The sequence below is a fragment of the Myotis brandtii genome, unplaced genomic scaffold, assembly GCF_000412655.1.
Source record: "Myotis brandtii unplaced genomic scaffold, ASM41265v1 scaffold165, whole genome shotgun sequence".
NCBI classification, from domain to species: Eukaryota; Metazoa; Chordata; class Mammalia; order Chiroptera; family Vespertilionidae; genus Myotis; species Myotis brandtii.
The window spans coordinates 8,336,538-8,347,254 of NW_005356042.1; the positions used below are offsets into that span (position 1 = coordinate 8,336,538).

Genomic DNA, 10,717 nt, shown 5'->3' on the forward strand with positions numbered 1-10,717 from the left:
AAATTGAGACCCGATGTCTTTATTTTGGATGAAATGCAATCTGATCTATTTCAAGAGTTTGATAGTAGATGGTTATTTCATTGAACAGAAGGTTTCAAATGACATTTTGAAATTCTGGGATAAGTTATCAAAATTTTAAAAAATGTTCTTTAAGAATCAAAGTCCTATTTGCTACCTACCATGTAATGGAGCTGGATTTATTTTGTGAGGACGTTCATATCTGCTGGTGTTGGCTGTGAGTCATGCAGGCACGTCCTCCTGAAATGATCTTCTATGGAGAGAACTGGCAGGATTGAGGTAACTTTTATCAAAATTAGAAAACGTTTGCACGTTCTTGTTAAAACATACACATGAAATAATTTATCATATGTAAAATGCGGGAAATGTCATTTTTAATGAATTAAGGTGGTTGATGTGTTTAAAAAGCAAAGGAGGTGTGACCGTTCACTCAATGGAAACAAAGCCTTCATCTCGTGGTCAGTCATCGGGAAAAGCAATTTCTGGCTTTTACTTGACTTTCTTTTTCCAATAACTTGGATTACAATTAAATGCATTGATAATAATGACATAATGTTTGCAATAGACTTTTACTTTCAGTAAACAAGGTAAATGCTTTCTAGCAAGTAAACAGCATCCTATAATTCAGGACATGCTACACGTTGACTTCTAAGACTTGGTCTTTTTTGTGTGTGTAGAAGGATTTAAAAGAACAACAGAACTATCTCTGTCCTGATAAGAACTCTGGGGACAGGGAGTGTACTTAAATAGAGGCCAATTAGGGCACATTGGACTTGTTAATGAAGTATACACTTCACTCCCATTTCTCTGTGTTCTAGGCTAAGTTAAGCCACTGGCTTGATTTCTTTTTTTCAAGAGAAAAATACCCATTTGCAAAACACAGGAGAGCCTCCTGGCTTGAGAGAGAAGAGGAGGCCTCACTTGCTCACTTGAGGGAGCGGGTCACTGGACCTTGGTATTTCTCCCGGGGGCCGGCCCATGGACCTTGGTATTTCTCCCGGGGGCCGGCCCATGGACCTTGGTATTTCTCCCGGGGGCCGGCCCAGGCTCGTGCAGGAGGGTGAGCTTTCGGGTTCTCAGTTAGCCTCAGCTCAGGCTGCCAAGCACCTGGCCATCTGAGGACGGTCCTCGCAGGGTGACCATTCTCCCCCTGCCTCCAGGGAAGAGGGGAGTGAGTCCGACAGGGAGAAGGAGGCTGTGCCCTCTAAAGCCAGAAGAGGAAGTCCCGTCAAGTGTGAATGCACATCCCCCACTGAGCCTGCACGTGCACTCGTGGCGAACTATTAGGTCATATTCTGGGCACATGGCATCTCCTGATTGAGCAGCAGGAATTGTTCCAGAGAAAAAACACCCATGTCCTGGGACTGTAGGCAGATGGTTGTGACTGTGTGTCATGCATCATCAAATTGAGGGTGATCTTGCTCCTCTGTAAGTATGCAATCATCTTCACAGTGGATTGTGAAATGCTCACATCGTTCATTATGGTGAGTAAGACGAGTGGGTGGCCCGAGCTGTGGGGGGTGCTTCTGGCTTCATGGACTCACTCACCTAACGAGAGATGTACGGGAAGCCCAACAAGCCAAAAATAGGAACTTGCACTAAGACAAGACTCAGCATCAGTGACAGTAAGTAGACACAACATAGAAACCAGAGAAGAGCTATTGTCCAGCAGTTTTAACCACCAATACCCATTTATTTCAATGGAGAAAAAAAAATCTCTGCATTCTATATGCTCCAAAAGATTTACTGTTGAAACAAATACAATATATGGAACTCTATCTGTATAATTTTACTACAATAAAGACAACATATGACGTCTACTTCCTACAGAAGGCGAACGGAAAAGCACAGATGCCAACAGAGACTGCGTAAGAAAGCGTGTGTGCGTGTGTGGTTAAAACCTTTAGTAAGCAACTGCATTAAAATGTGCTAAGACACTTACCCTAGTTTGTGGCGAGCTCTAGTAAAAAGCCACAGGCTGTCACTAGTTTTATCTGATAGAAAAATTTGGTGTGAGCTTGGATGGTTCATTTACAGTTTATCGACAAGAAGATAATCTTAGTACAAGCACTAACTTTCCTCTTACGTTGACATGCTCACAGAATCAAAATCAATTACTTTTCAAACATAACGAACGTCTTTTATTTGTAGGTTTGCAAACAACTGTATTCGATTCACACAAAAGGGTACTTTTAAAACTACCTGTATTTACTCTATTTTATGCAGGTATATGAAACAAATGGCGTGTATGCGTGTAAGTGTATGTCTATACATGTGGGCATATACTAGTATATGTATACACGCGGTATCTGTCAGCCTCTTCATATGCACGTGTGACCTCCAGGATGACACTTGCAATTGCAAATGTACCGAGGAGGGAGGGGTTCTCTGCCATGATCCGTGTCCCCATAAGAACTAAGTCCAGAGGGGGACTGTGGATTTAGGACACATACAAATGCAGACAGGTGCCCAGGGACGAATATTTCAGCCCTTTGCTTGGCATTTGATGGTAACATTTCCTGCTCTGCTCCCCACCACTTTTGCTCAGGATCACGGCATATGATGGCAGTGAAAACTGGGTGTAGCCCTCAGGTGAAGAGAAAGGCCTCTCTCTCTCTCTCTCTCTCTCTCTCTCTCTCTCTCTCTGCAGACCTGCCTGCTGGTCATGGCAGCATTCAGACCGAATGGGACGGTGGGGAAGCATCAGCTCTGGTCTGCGCTAATGCCCAGCTTGCTGCTGAGGTCCTGGGGGGTCAGCTGCTGGCCTCCATCCCTTTTTGTTTAGCCTCTCAAGGGAGAATGACACATCAAAACTGGGTTGTCCTATCTCATCTCACTCTATAAATACTGATATGTACACGTACAGATACTCATACATATACAGATACTAACCCACAGACACAGCTGGAGGTGTGGACTGCTGACTAGCAATGTGGCAACACATCAGAAAAAGTAGTCATTGTTCCTGCTCCCGGAGGGCACGTGATATGCCATGATCTTTAAACACTCGGGGAATTCAGAGAATCCCATTAATCAAAGGAGAAAGGAAGATGCTGTCAAAATGGTGAAGTACAGACTAAATGAAATGGCAAAGAAAAGGAAAATCTGGAGCAATTGAGGCCTAGTTGTGAAGTTCGAAAGCTGTAAACGGCAATCTTCCGATTTGGATTTTTTTTCCTGTTGCTATGGAAACTTGGTAGTCAAGCGTCAGATGTCAGGAGTTCTCACAGACCTGAATGGCAAAGATTCAGAGTTTAAGTCAAGGAATATTGCAACTCGGTTCAAAACATGTTAGCTGAATGCTAGATACATGACTGACAGGCTGTAATAAACGCATTTATAAACATTGCACTACCTTGGAAATTTTTTTTTCTTAAGCATAGCATTTGAAGAGAGAAGGAACAGTTCTGCTGGTTTATGTCTTAAAAAGCCGGACTTCTCCGAAAGTGCTCGATGCCAAACATCTCACTTCAGACCACCAGCAGCTATAAGAACCTCTGCTACCATTGAGCCCTATCTCTTACAATCAGCCCAGAGCTTGGCTATTTTATTAACAAGGTGACTTGGTAGATTAGAGATTAATGATTGTCCTAGTCCTAGATATTCTTTTTGGTCATGGATAAGAGCTAGATACCTATTGGTATATGAGTTTCCTGTGGCTGCTGCAACAAATGATGTCCAAAAAGGGTCTTATGGGGCTAAAATCAAGGTGTGGGCAGGGCTGTGTTCCTTCTGGAGGCCCAGGGGAGAACCACTCCCTTGACTTTTCCAGCTTCCAGACGCTGCCTGCGTTTGGCTCACGGCCACTTCAGCCACCTTCATCCCTGAACTGTCTTATCAAAGTTCACTGAAGTTGCCTAAGGTGTGGTTATTCTCGAGGTTGCACACTAGCCCACGGTCTTCCATTCTGCCTGATAATAGCATGAGTGGAAATAGCTTGTTCTCTGACACTTTTGCTTAATTATTATTAAGTCTTGAATTTGTATAGGGAATTGGTACCACCAAATCGTTTGTTAACATCAAAGAGATGAAAAATGTGGAAAGGTCAAGCTAGTCGGTAATGTAAGTGCAGCTCATTCTGGAACAAACTTATCATTAGAACTCTAATGGGTTACTCTGTAGGGCTTGGGCTTTTTCATTCAAAACTCACCCATCTACTCTGAACCCATCGGTTTTAGAGGTTGAACATGTCATTTATCTGTTTGGAAAATTTCAAGCAGCCTATCTAAATTCTAGATAAACAGTCTTTGTAATGAAACTCAAGTACAAACAAGGTGATTTAAGAACGTTATGGGTTAAAGCTGTTCTAACAGAAAGGACCATGGAAGTTAACAAGTTATTTCAGGTGTAATTTTTGGTTATGTGCTATACCAGGGACCTTTACATTGCTTGACAAGTGAATTTCTTTGCAGTTAAGAATCTCCTGAACTCATTTAGTTCCTTTATTTCACTCAAAGTTTTCATTGCCTTAAACTCTTTGGTTACTTGGCTGCAGTAAATTGTACCCTGCAGATTCACCCGCATTTGAACGACGTGAAAAGAACATATTAAACGGCATCACTAATTTTATTTAAAAATACTTTCCAGTGTGGTTCCGAGAAGTTAAAATAATAATTTTATTCACTGAGAAAAACAGAAAAAAAATTGGTTAGTAACACCCACTGAATTAGAAAGTGGCCAATCCATGTTAAGTCAATTTAGACTATTAGGTTGATTGGATGAGATCACCTTTATAATTTATGTAAAGTTCTTAGCTTTGCACACACAAAGCCCATGAAGTTGTACCACTTTAAGGGACCACAGCTTCTCCACAAAGCATGACTCGGGGCCTCTCCAGGCCAGGATGGCCTGCTCTGCCGGGTCTGATGCTTCTCCAGACCCCGTCTCTGCTCATAGCACATTCACAATAAGGAAGAACAAAATAGTGATACTCTCAACAACATGGATTGTGTGATTCCATTTATAGAAAACTATAGAAAAGATGAGACTATAATTAGAGAAGGCAGATCAATGAGGGTCTGGACTAGGGGAGGGGATCGATAGCAAAGGGGTACAGGAAACTTTTTTGACTGTGGTGTGTACAATTGCGTAGTTACTAAAACTCATCAAACTGTACACTTAACAGGGTGAATAATTAGAGCCCGGCTGGTGTGGTTCAGTGGTTGAGCATCAACCCACGAACCAGGAGGTCACGGTTCAATTCCCAGTCAGGGCACATGCCCGGGTTGCGGGCTCGATCCCCAGTAGGGGGCATGCAGGAGGCAGCCGATCAATGATTCTCTCTCATCATTGATGTATCTATCTCACCCTCTCCCTTCCTCTCTGAAATCAATAAAAATATATTTTAAAAAATGAAAATAAAAAGCATTAGAATTAAAAGTATAGATTTATTTATTTTTGGCTTAGATTAAGGTTATAATTCAGTGCCTCCTCCTTCCCAGGTACAGACATTTAATTTTGGTCCTTGTTAATACGGTTCATCTCATCTGTCCTTTTATATGCTCACTACTGCTAGTTAATTAAGCCTAAGACAATGTTTAAAAGGTTTTTAGGACAATTTTCTTCCTTGAAGTCGACTGTGCACACCACACAGAGCCCTACATAACCCACAGACACAGCCTAACGGAGACGCCAGCTTGCTGAGGACCTTGGGAGGGTCCTAGGGGAGAACTACACATTCCCTCACTGTCATCAACACGCAATTTAAACAACAAAATTGGCAGTAAAAATAATTTCATTTACATTTTTTATTACTTTCAATGTCATTAGTTTTATTTCCTGAATTTTTGGATGTCAAAGAGAGAAGTGCAGATCTCTCAGTTCAATTCTCAGCTGCAATATAGCCATCTACAGTATCATAATAAACAGAAATGTTTTTATTATCTTTTTCCACTAGGGAGGCATTCTAATGGTGAACGCTGGTCTCACTGCTTACTCACACGGGACCTTGGGACCTTTCTGAGTTTTCTCATCTATAAAGTGCGATAAATTCACAAAGCCAATGAAGTAAATAGAGAGAAAAGCCATAGGACATCAGGGTGTTCGGTTAATGCTAGTCTATTTGGATCTGAATATTACTTAAGGGGAGGAGAAAACCCATTTTTCTTCCCATGTCGTATGATGTGATCAATGCAATTGTATGAGCAACACTTAAAAGATGTTGGCACATTTTCTCTGCAAAGGGCCAAATATTTCCAGCTTTGTGGGTCATATGGTCTCTGTGGCAACCATTCAACTCTGCCATTGTAGCAGAAAGCAGCCACAGACAATATGTAAATGAATGAGTATGGCTGTGTTCCAATAAAACTTTATTTACAAAAACAAGAAGTGGGCCAACTCCTGATTTAAAGACACACCAAACGGATTCTACCAGATCAAAAGTACTATGGCTGAGTGAGGAAGGCATCTCACCCTTGCACTTTGTAATCTAGTTTCAGTACTTTCAGAACCCCCTGCCCACTTTGTGTAATGGGTTAGGCCCATTTCTGTGTAGCCTCTTGTCAATGTCATGTTAACAGTGGCACAGGTGGGATGACCACTAACTTCTGCTCTTATCAGAGAGTGTGGGAGCCATAGGACACCCATGGTTACTTATTCATGCTAGCTCTAACCCAGTCTCTCCTGTCTTATTCTGTACATCTCTTTTTTGTCAGGAAGAACATCTTGGGCCAGGTATACAATAAAACAAGGATTATCATATTCGGCAGGCATCTCTAATGTTCAAATGAACAATATTAAGCATTCTTATGCCTTTTATACAGAGCCAGACTGAGGTTTCTTCGGAAGTCAAACAGGGAAGTGGTAACACCTGTTCTTAACTGTTGTCTTTTTTTAAGCTGAAAATTTCTTGCTTGTGGTGCAAAACATTGGAAGGTCAGCTGAGTACCTTTCCAGCTGTGCAAGGAGACTCAGCTCTCCTTTTTGAGGATGATTTTGGCTTTACCTACAGGTGCCCTTCCCTACAGTGAGATAACCGTGTGCTGCCAGGTAGGATGGCTCTCCATTTAAATGAGAACAGAAAAACACATTGGACCTCTCAAACACAGCACACATGTACCTGTCTTTTCTCAATGATACTATTTTGAGTATACAATGAACATGAGGGCTTTGGGAGTTACTGCACAATTCCGCCTCGGATTAACTACGATGTAAGAGTTCAGAGAGAGGAGCAGTGGCAACCTTTGGGGCCTACTCATTCATTTCTGATACCTACAGGCCAGTGGTCTCCAAAGTAGGGGGCACAAGGAAACCCCTTATTGGTAAGAAGAAAATCTATCATGTCTATTTATATTCCTTTCATTCTAAACAAATAGATTGTTTTACTAATAGTTAATGCATGGATTGGTAGTAGCAGATGTGTGTATTATTATAAAAATATGTGTAAAATATATTAACACTGGGTCTGTGGTGTGGAGGCCACTGTACATTTGGGATGTTGGCTCCACAGGTTGGACGGGCCTGGGAATCTGAATCTCGACAAACAGAGGGAGGAAGTCTCCATTTAAAACACCCACTGCAGCTGGGGTAGCTGATAAGTGAGCGGTTCCTGCAGTGCCTTGGTTCCTCAAAGGGGTGTTATCAAGAATGAGGCTTTATGTTGTATAATTAGGTTATAGACAGTGATGAGTGAATGGCTACTCATCATCTTCTCTCTAGGTACACACCTGATTGTGCACACACATAACACATGAAACGTGTGCACACAAAACACATGTGCACAAGCACACACAGACACTTGGATACGTGTGCACGCAGCATTTTTATTTCTCTATCCAGACTCTGCTGTATGTGAATCCCAATGTCTCCTGGAGCCCAGTCCTGGGCTTGCAGTCTGACTAGAGCTCACGTCAGAAGCTCCTGGAAAACAGATTCCGGATGTTTACTGCAAGAGCTGGTCAGAGCAGGACACTGTAAATAACCCTAATGCATCTGTGTCATAGTCATGTGACAGGTTACTCTCTAGCAGTTAAAATGAATGAACAGGGTGAATTATGGCTGGTGGACTATTGTGTGCTTGTGTGGCTCTCAACCTAAGAATGTTTTTCACACTTTTAAAGAGTGGTAAAGAACAAAAGAACGAAGTCAAAAGAACCCACACTCACAATAAAAAAGAATATGTGACGGAGACCTGATATGGCCCACAGAACCCAAAATATTTGCTGCCTGGCCCTTTATAGAAAATGTTTGCTGACCCCTGAACTAGAACAACATAGATGAATCTTGGAAATGTAATGGGAAGAGGAAGAAAAGCAAGATGCAGAACATCATGCTCGATATACTACAAATTACATAAAGTTTTCCAAATGGCACAAAATAGAACTATACATGGTGTGTGTGTGTGTGTGTGTGTGTGTGTGTGTGTGTGTGTGTAGTAAAAGTATAAAACATGTCAGGACACATTCTAACTCATAAAAGCGACTGTCTCTTGGGAGAGAGAATAATAAATAAAACTGGAGAGAGGCACACCTTTACCTGCAACATTTCGTTTCTTGAAGAAATGTCTCAACTATCCAATGAGACACTTCTCATTATAAAGTCTTCTCCTCCTTAGCTCTACCCATAGGACGCTGGCCCAGCACAGAGCTTTACACACAGTAACTTCCGACGTTGGAATGTGTGTTGCCTGTTGACCCTACTTGCCACTGTCACCAGGATATAGTAACTTCTGTTATTTTTTTTTCTAATCATCAATTTCTCAACTTCCAAATTTACAATTACATCAATAACCTTGTCAAAATGTAAACACCGAGGACCAAAAGGCTTTTGAATGGCAGTAGCTATATGTAAATAATTGCTAAAATTAAAAGTAGACTAGTAGCCCATAAGTAGGACATATCTGATACACATATCTATTCGTTTTATGCTCACATCGATATTACTAGGTATAATAATTTATTTGTTTAAAATAATGCTCCATTACATTATAGTCATTACTAGCAGGCAGTGAAAACAATGTGTGAATTATGCATTTATCTCTTTTCCTATGGCCCCACTGCCATCCATGAATTCTCATGCTCGTTCTTAAAAAGGTGTAGTATCTACTTTAACCTTGAGAAAGATTATTCAGCACAATGCAGAGAGAAACAGGGCCCTGGCGGACCAGTTAACTAATCCAGGCATAAGTTCAGGGGCATCTACAGGCAGTATCACCACCTGGCCTGGAGCATAGCAAGGGGGATGGTAAGATGCCTTTCAACATTACTTGGAGCACTTTTACATGGAACACCCTCTATTATACAGACATAAACTAAAACAAATGTTTCCTCTGGGATAATTTTTTTTGAAGATACGTAGGAAAAAGGCTTTGATTATGTTTTCATAATTATGCATGCACTGGAGTTAGGCCAACTTACAAGCTAAACTGAAGAGGGAGATGAGCAGGACTGAGGTCAGGCTGAAGTGCAGGGCCCCCGCGGCGTTGCAGTCCACTTTGGAATTCTTGCAGGAACACACTTGTACCCTGAGGTCTGTGACGTTCGTCATGGGCGGTTTCCCTGAATCTGTCACCATGATGGGCAGCTGGTAGTTGGCTTTGTTCAGGTTTTGAAGAAGGCTTACCAGGGCATGCGTGTCTGTGAACACAAGGGGCCTTCATGAGAGAGGGTCAGACCTTTCCAAGAAAAGAGTGAGAACATGCAAAACAGGCATTGCATTTTGTTTATAACCATGCGGGTGTTTACATTTAAATTCATTAACATCGGATACACATACCAATTCAGTTCAATTGCACCAGCCACATTTCAGGTGCCTGGCAACCACACATGGCTGGTGGCTACCACACTGGCAGCCCAGGCAGACGTTTCCATCATCGAGGAGGTCTATGTTTCAGTGTTATTATTATCAATTTTATGGAGATCCGCTTTTGTGAAACGACTGAGTAGCAAGAACCCCTCCCTGCAAATTTATTATTCCAAAAAGCAATGTTCACAAAGAGCACATTTGATATCTAGAAAAAATAATGTAAAAATCTATTCTCATATGATCATATTGTACATTTTAAATATATACAACTAGAGACCCAGTGCACGGATTCGTGCACCGGTGGCGTCCCTTGGCCTGGCCTGCGGGGATCGGGCTGAAACCAGCTCTCCGACATTCTCCGAGGGGTCCCAGATTGTGAGAGGGCAGTTCTCGGGTGACGCCCCCTGGAATCGGGCTCCCTCCTTTCTGGTTCCGGGTGTGTCACCTGAGAACCACTGCTGCCAGGTGACCACAGCTTGGCAGCTCCTGCATTGAGCGTCTGCCCTTGGTGGTCAGTGTGCATCATAGCTACTGGCCAGTCAGCTGGTTGCTTAGGTTTTTATATATAGATTTTTATTTGTCAATTATACTTTTAAAAAACTGGAAGAAAAGAAAAAAAATTTACCAGTTCAGAGATTTTTGTATAGGAATCCAAATTCAAATAATCAAAATAAATTCTTGGACCCCAAAAAAGTCCTCTCACTCTCTATGTGGGCTTGAGCTTGTGTGTTGCCTGGGGGATGGATTCTGTTGTCTCTCTCAGCCCAGAGCCCACAGCCCTGGATCTGAATGGGGATCCACAGCACAGCTCACTCGTGGAGATGGGGTCTGTAAGCCCACAGTTGGTGGGAATATCTGCCCTTATCCAGGCCTCTGGGCAGCCCTCAGGAGTGGCCACCCTACCTGGCTACTGTTTTAGCTTCAGGCTATTCCCTTTCAGATGACTAGGATTTTTTAT

General features: G+C 42.2%; 1 long non-coding RNA gene across 1 annotated transcript; it reads right to left on the bottom strand.

The window, feature by feature from the left end:
* Positions 1 to 1,677: 1,677 nt before the first annotated feature.
* Positions 1,678 to 9,585, bottom strand: LOC106725455. Its single transcript, XR_001361346.1, has 2 exons — positions 9,372 to 9,585; positions 1,678 to 3,250 (listed from the first exon to the last, which is right to left on the bottom strand). It is a non-coding gene; the product is annotated as an uncharacterized LOC106725455 (long non-coding RNA).
* Between the last annotated feature and the right edge of the window lie 1,132 nt (positions 9,586 to 10,717).